Below are 6,882 nucleotides of genomic sequence, written 5' to 3'. Positions count from 1 at the left end.
GCCGGGGCTGGGTTTGAACCCACCACCTCCGGCGTATGGGGCCAGTGCCCTACTCCTTTGAGCCATAGGCGCTGCCCCTATTGAACTTTCTATGGTTAAAGTACATCCAAATAATTCAGTTTTATTTCTTCTGTTCAAATTCTTATACACTTTACCTCTTTTTCTCATTGTGTTGATAGGACCTCCAGTATACTATCACCCAGAAGTAATCTTTATATTATTCCTGATTTTAAAAAAGAATACTTGTAATGTCTCACTATCAAGTATGTTTGCTCTGTGTGTGTGTGTGTGTGTGTGCGTGCGTGCTTTTATCATGAGTGGGTTTTGAATTTTATTGTATGTTTATTCTGTATCTACTGAGATAATCATATGAACTGTCTACTTTAATCTTACTATAGTGAACCACGTTAGTTGATTTTTAAGTTTTTATTGTGAAATATATTGCAGAATATAGTTTCTTTTTTATGATGAAATATATCACAGAATACAATTTTTTTTTTTTTAAACAGAGTTTCATTATGTCACCCTCGGTAGAGTGCTGTGGCAAAACTGTTCACAGCAGCCTCCAACTCTTGATTCTCTTGCCTCAGCCTTCCCAAGTAGCTGAGACAATAGCACCCACCACAATGCCTGGGTATTTGTTGTTGTTGTTGTTGTAGTTGTCATTGTTTGGCAGGCCTGGGCCAGGTTTGAACCCACCAGCCCTGATGTGTGTGACTGGCGTCCTAGAACTGAGCTACAGTCACTGAGCCACAATTTTTTTTTTTTAATTTTTAAAAATTTATTTTAGGTTAATTTGAGGTACATGTAATTGGGTTACATTGATTGTGTTTATAAGGTAAAGTCCGAGTTGTAGTTGAGTCTTTTACCTAGGAAGTGTGCCATATACTTGTTGTGGGGCACTTGGATTGTTTCCCTATCTTTGCAGCTGTGAACTGAGCTGCTTTAAACATTCAAGTGCCAATGTCCTTATGGTAGAATGTTCTTTTTTCTTTTGGATAGATATCTAGTAGTAGAATTGAAGGATCAAATGAAAGGTGTACTTTTAGTTCTTTGCGGAGTCTCCATACTGCTTTCTATGAAGGCTGTACTAGTTTGCAGTCCTACCAGCAGTGTGTGAGTGTTTTCCTCCCTTCAGGTCCACACTACCATCTGCTGCTTTGGGACCTTGTGATGTGGGCCATTCTCAGGGTTAGGTGATGTCTCAAAGTGGTTTTGATTTACATTTTTCTGATGATTAGGGACAATGAGCATTTTTTTATGTATTTTCTTGGCCATTTGTTCATGTCTATTGCCCAATTATTAGTGGTGTGGTTTGCTCTTGATGATTTGCTTGAGTTTGTAGATTATGGTTATTAGCCCTTTCTCAGATTTGTAACTTGTGAATATCTTTTCCCATTCTGGAGGTTGTCTATTTGCTTTGTGATTGTATCCTTGGATGTGCAGAAGCTTTTTAACTTGATCAGGTCCTATTTATTTATTTTTGTTGTTGCTACAATTGCCATTCAGGTTGTCTTCATAAATTCTTTTTCAAGGCCAATAAAAATCAGAGTTTTTCCCATACTTTCTTTGAGTTTTTATAATTTTGTGTCTTAGATTTAAATCTTTTATTCAGCGTAAGTTAGTGGTGAGAGGTGTTGGTTCAGTTTCAGTCTTTTATATGTGGCTAACCAGTTCTGCCAGCACCATTTATTGAATACGGATTCTTTTCCCCATTGTATGCTTTTGTTTGCTTTATCAAAAATCAAATGGCAGTATGAGGCTGGTTTTATCTCTGGGTTCTCTGTTCTCTTCCTTAGATTTCTTCCTTTATTTTTATGCCAATACCATGCTGTTTTGATCACTGTAGACTTGTAGTATAACTTAAAGTCTGGTAATGTGATGCTTCCAGATTTGTTCTTATTTTGTAAAATTATGTTGGCTATTGGGGTTTTTCCGGCTATTTGGAGTTTTTTTGTGTGTGTTTTATTACTTACTAAACAACTATTTTTTCAAATTCTTCAAAAGTATGACATTGGTATTTTAATGGGGATTGCATTAAATATCTAGATTGCTTTAGGTAGTGTAGACATATTAACAGTGTTAATTCTTCCCAGCCATGAGCATGGTATGTTCTTCTAGAACAGTGGTTCTCAACCTTCCTATTGCCGGGGTCCTTTAATACAGTTCCTGTGGGTCGTGACCCACAGGTTGAGAACTGCTGTTCTAGAATATAGTTTAACAAATAATTAGCAAAAACTCTTGTAGTCATCACCCAGGTCAAGAAATAAAACAGAAGCACTCCAGAAGCTCCCTCATGCCCTCTACTAGTTTGGAAAATAAATACTCAGTTTCTGTTCTTTTAGAGGCTATCCTAGGAAATACATATAATGTATATATATAAATTATTAAACATTTTATTTTTTTGATAAGACAAGTCCATTGATTAGTTTAACTTCATTTATCCTTGTTTATGTTTTTGATTTTTTCAACTACATAGGTATCATTATTATGATGTATTTATATTCATTTCCTTTCACATAAGTATCATACATTTATTCTTCATTTCTTCTCACATTTTATCCTTTCCCTTTGTGAAGTGTATCATTTAGAGTCTCCTTCAGTAAGGGTTTGACTGGTTCTGAACTTAATTTTAAATCTGACTAGTGATGTCTATTCTGATATTATTTTTTTTTTTTTACAATACACCAAAATGTTCAACATTTTGCTGTAATTCTTGATAGTTGTTTTTATTGAATTTGGAATTTTAGGTAGGCTGTTGTTTTCTTTCAATAAATGTGTGTTTACTTTCTACTGTTTTCTAGAACTCATTTTCACCAAGAAGGCAAATATTGTTTCCTCCCTCCCCCTCCCTCATTTTTTTTGGGAGATCTTTTCTTTATTTTTGGTGTTTTGTAGTTTCACTGTGATTTATGCCTCACTAATGGCCCTTAATTGAAAAATATTGGTTTGTATATGATATGAGTTCTTTAACATTTGTTGAGCCTTAGTTTGTAATCTCTTATATATAGCTATGAATTACTAACAGGGATAACATCTGAGAAATACACTGCTAGGAGATTTTGTCATGCAAACATCATAGAGCATACTAACAAAAACCTAGGTGGTGGCTCGGCGCCTGTGGCTCAAGTGGCTAGGGCGCCAGCCATGTACACCCAAGGTGGCGGGTTCGAATCCAGCCTGGGCCTGCCAAACAACAATGACGGCTGCAACCAAAAAATAGCCGGGCGTTGTGGCGGGCGCCTGTGGTCCCAGCTACTTGGGAGGCTGAGGCAGTAGACTCGCTTGAGCCCAGGAGTTGGAGGTTGCTATGAGCTGTGATGCCACGGCACTCTACCCAGGGGGAAAGCTTGAGGCTCTGTCTCAAAAAAAAAAACACCTAGGTGGTACAGCACCTATTATGCTATATAGTATAGCCTGTTGCTCTTAGACTACAAACCTGTACAGCATATACTGTACTAAATAGTGTAAGTAGTTATAACACATTGGTAAATATTTGTGCATCTAAACATAAAAAAGGTACAGTAAAAATATGGTTTAAAAGGTTTTTAAAAATGGTATGTTTATATAGGGCACTCACCATTAGTGGGGAGCTTGCAAGACTGGAAGTTTGCTCTGGGTGAGTCAGTGAACAAGTGATGAGTGACTGTGAAAGCCTTAGATGTTATTGTACACTTAGGCTACACTAAATTTATAGAAAATTTTTTTCTTCAATAATAAATTAGTTTACTTTAACTTTTTTTACTTTAGACTCTTGTCTCAAAAAAAACTTCTAAATAGTTTAAACTTTTGACTCTTTTGTAACACCTTAAAACACAAACACATTCTGTAACTGTAGAAATTTTTTTCCTTATATCCTTATTCTATAAGCTTGCAACAATTTTTTTTTTTTTTTTTTTTGCTTATTTCACTTTTGTTTAAAAATGAATACACAGGGGCTGGGCGTGGTGGCTCACACCTGTAATCCAGCACTTGGAAGGCCAAGGCGGGTGGATTGCCTGAGCTCACAGGTTCAAGACCAACCTGAGACAGACCCTGTCTCTAAAAATAGCAATGTGGCAAGCACCTGTAGTCAGCTACTTGGGAGGCTGAGGCAAGAGAATCACTGAAGCCCAGGAGTTTAAGGTTGCTATGAGCTATGATGGCATAGCACCCTACCAAGGATTAACAAAATGAGACTATGTCTCAAAAAAAAAAAAAAGCCCAAATACACAAACATACACATTAGCCCAGGCCTACACAGGATCAGGATCATAATTGTTTTCCACCTCCATATCTTATCCCAGTAAACATTTTTTAGAGCAGCAGCTCTCAACCTGTGAGTCTCAACCCAAAGGAACTGTATTAAAGGGCCGCAGCATTTGGAAAGTTGAGAACCACTGTTTTAGAGGCAGTAACATGCCTAGAGCTATCATCTCCTATAACAGTGCCTTCTCTGGAATACCTCCTGAAGGACCTGCCTGAGACTGTTTCATAGACAACTTTTTTTTTTTTTAAATAAACAGAAGAAATACATTCTAAAATAACAGTTAAAAGTATAGTACAATAAAAGGCAATAGGAATTTTTCAGCTTCATTATAGTCTTATGGAATCACTATAATATGTGGAATAACATTGACTGAAATATGGCTATGAAGCACATGATTTTACTCTTCATAAAAGTTCTGTGTGTGTGAAAATGTATTTTCCAGTTTTAAATTAGAAGTAAACTCTTTTTTTACTTTGTTAAAGCCAATTTTGTTTAGTTTTAATTTCATAAATTTAGAATGTACAAGTGTTTTTTGGTACATGAATGAATTGTACAATGTTGAAGTCAAGGCTTTTAGTGTACCTATCACCAGAATAGTGTACTTTATACCTGAAAAAGTAAACTTTTGACAGTTTACTCAATTTCTCTTAACCTCTATAAGTCTTCATTACATTGTGGATAATTTCTTCATAGTGCTTGATATACTAATTCTCTTCAACTGTGTCTAATCTGTCAAATACATCTGTTTCGTTTCTAATTTCAATTTTTATGTTTTTTATTTCAGAATTACTTTTTGGTCATTGTTGTTAAATATGTAATTTTGAAATTTTAAAAACCTACAGAGAAGTTTTGAAAAATAGTAAAATGAACAGTTAGTTATCTTCCCCCCATTTTACTGCATTTATTTCAATGTGTGTACTTTGTTTTGCTGAACTCTTTGAAAGTTGCAAACTTTACAACTCTTGAACTATTTTAGCATGTATCTCCTGAGAACAAAATTATTCTTACTTATTCATAGATAATTCAGTTTTTCTTCCCACCAATGGGAATAAAGGCATAGTGTGTTTATGGTCTCCCTCAGGGGCCAGTAATTTTTCTAGTTTATCCTTTTGTGGTGAGTGTCTCCCTGCATGGATCCTACGTTTGTTCTGTCTTTTCTTTTTTTTTTGAGGCAGAGCCTCGAGCTGTCGCCCTGGGTAGAGTGCGAGGGCATCACAGCTCACAGCAACTTCCAACTCCTGGGCTCAAGTGATTCTCCTGCCTCTGCCTCCCAAGTAACTGGGACTACAGACGTCTGCTACAACGCTATTTTTTGGTTGTAGTTGTCATTGTTGTTTGGGTGGCCCGGGCTGTAGTTGTCATTGTTGTTTGGCAGGCCCGGGCTGGATTCAAACCCACCAGCTCAGGTGTATGTGGCTGGCGCCTTAGCCACTTGAGCCACAGGTGCTGAGCCTGTCTTTTCTTCTTTTACATAACTTCCGCCAGTACCTCTTACCCTAACCTCCCAATAGTACTGGTACTACCCAGAACTTGAACCCCAGACCAGCAGCGTCACCATCACGTAGGGATTTATTAGAAATGCAGATTCTCAGGCTCTATACCATTCCTACTTACTTAGAGAGTTTCAGGGCAGGGTTTAGCAGTGCTCATTTGGACAGTCTCTGTAGGTCAGCAGTTCTCAACCCCTTTGTAACAATGAAAATACATTGGGAGAACCACTGTTTTAGGTGATTCTTATGCATAGTGCTTTATGCTAGGGTTGGGAAACTTTTTCTGTAAAGGACCAGATAGTAAAAGTCTGTTTCAGCTAGTGTTCTTTGCACCTACTGAGCTGTGGCATTGTAGCCACTGACAGTATGGTGTGGCTATATTCCTTGTATACTTTCTTTACAAAACTAGCAATGGCTGCTTTTGGTTGGTCGGCCTTAGTGTGCCAGAGCTTTGATGCTTTAGGCCATCAGAGCTCTGCGGAAGCCTTCACAAAGCTGTTGGCTTTACTTTTTTTTTTTTTTTTTTGCAGTTTTTTGGCCAGGGCTGGGTTTGAACCCACCTCCTCTGGAATATGGGGCCAGCGCCGTACTGCTTTGAGCCACAGGCACCGCCCAGAGCTCAGTTACTTTTTTGGATTCTCATTCTCTTTGTTTGTTATGCCTGGAGGATTTTCCTGATTTACTTTGCAGTTGATCTGAGCATTTAAAGATGTGGATTTGATCTGTGATTTGTCCTGTATTGGAAGGTTCCTCAAGATGCTTAGTCAAAACTGGGAGTCTCTTTTTAGCCTGCTTTTTCAGTTAACTTTTAATCATATTATTATAACATTTTAATTCAAATAGAATTTGATTTAATTATAAGGGTAATCCCTAATACTTAGCATGGACTAGTTTTAGAACTATAAAATGGTAGAAATGAAAGAGGTTTCTAGTCTAACAACCTTTTTTTACTGAAGAGGAGATGGATGTTCAAAAAGATTACAAAGACTTGCCCCAGACCACATAAGTCATTATGAGAATCCTCACTAGAATTCAGACACTTATGAAATCTTGTGTCTCTTGTAGTCTCAGTACATTAAGTTCTAACTGTTTTGTTTGTTTTTAATCTGTATCCTGATTTTTTTGCCTATTGTGTGTGTGTGT

At 37.1% G+C, this 6,882-nt stretch overlaps 1 protein-coding gene across 2 annotated transcripts in view; it reads left to right on the top strand.

The window, feature by feature from the left end:
- SPG11 (SPG11, spatacsin vesicle trafficking associated) overlaps window positions 1-6,882 on the top strand; it is an 86,346-nt gene that overhangs the window by 17,879 nt on the left and 61,585 nt on the right. The window lies entirely within an intron of this gene.

Source organism: Otolemur garnettii, unplaced genomic scaffold (assembly GCF_000181295.1).
Source record: "Otolemur garnettii isolate 467f Iridium unplaced genomic scaffold, OtoGar3 scaffold00050, whole genome shotgun sequence".
NCBI classification, from domain to species: Eukaryota; Metazoa; Chordata; class Mammalia; order Primates; family Galagidae; genus Otolemur; species Otolemur garnettii.
The sequence above is the reverse complement of the archived record's forward strand: the minus strand, read 5'-3'. Positions and strand labels throughout refer to the sequence as shown.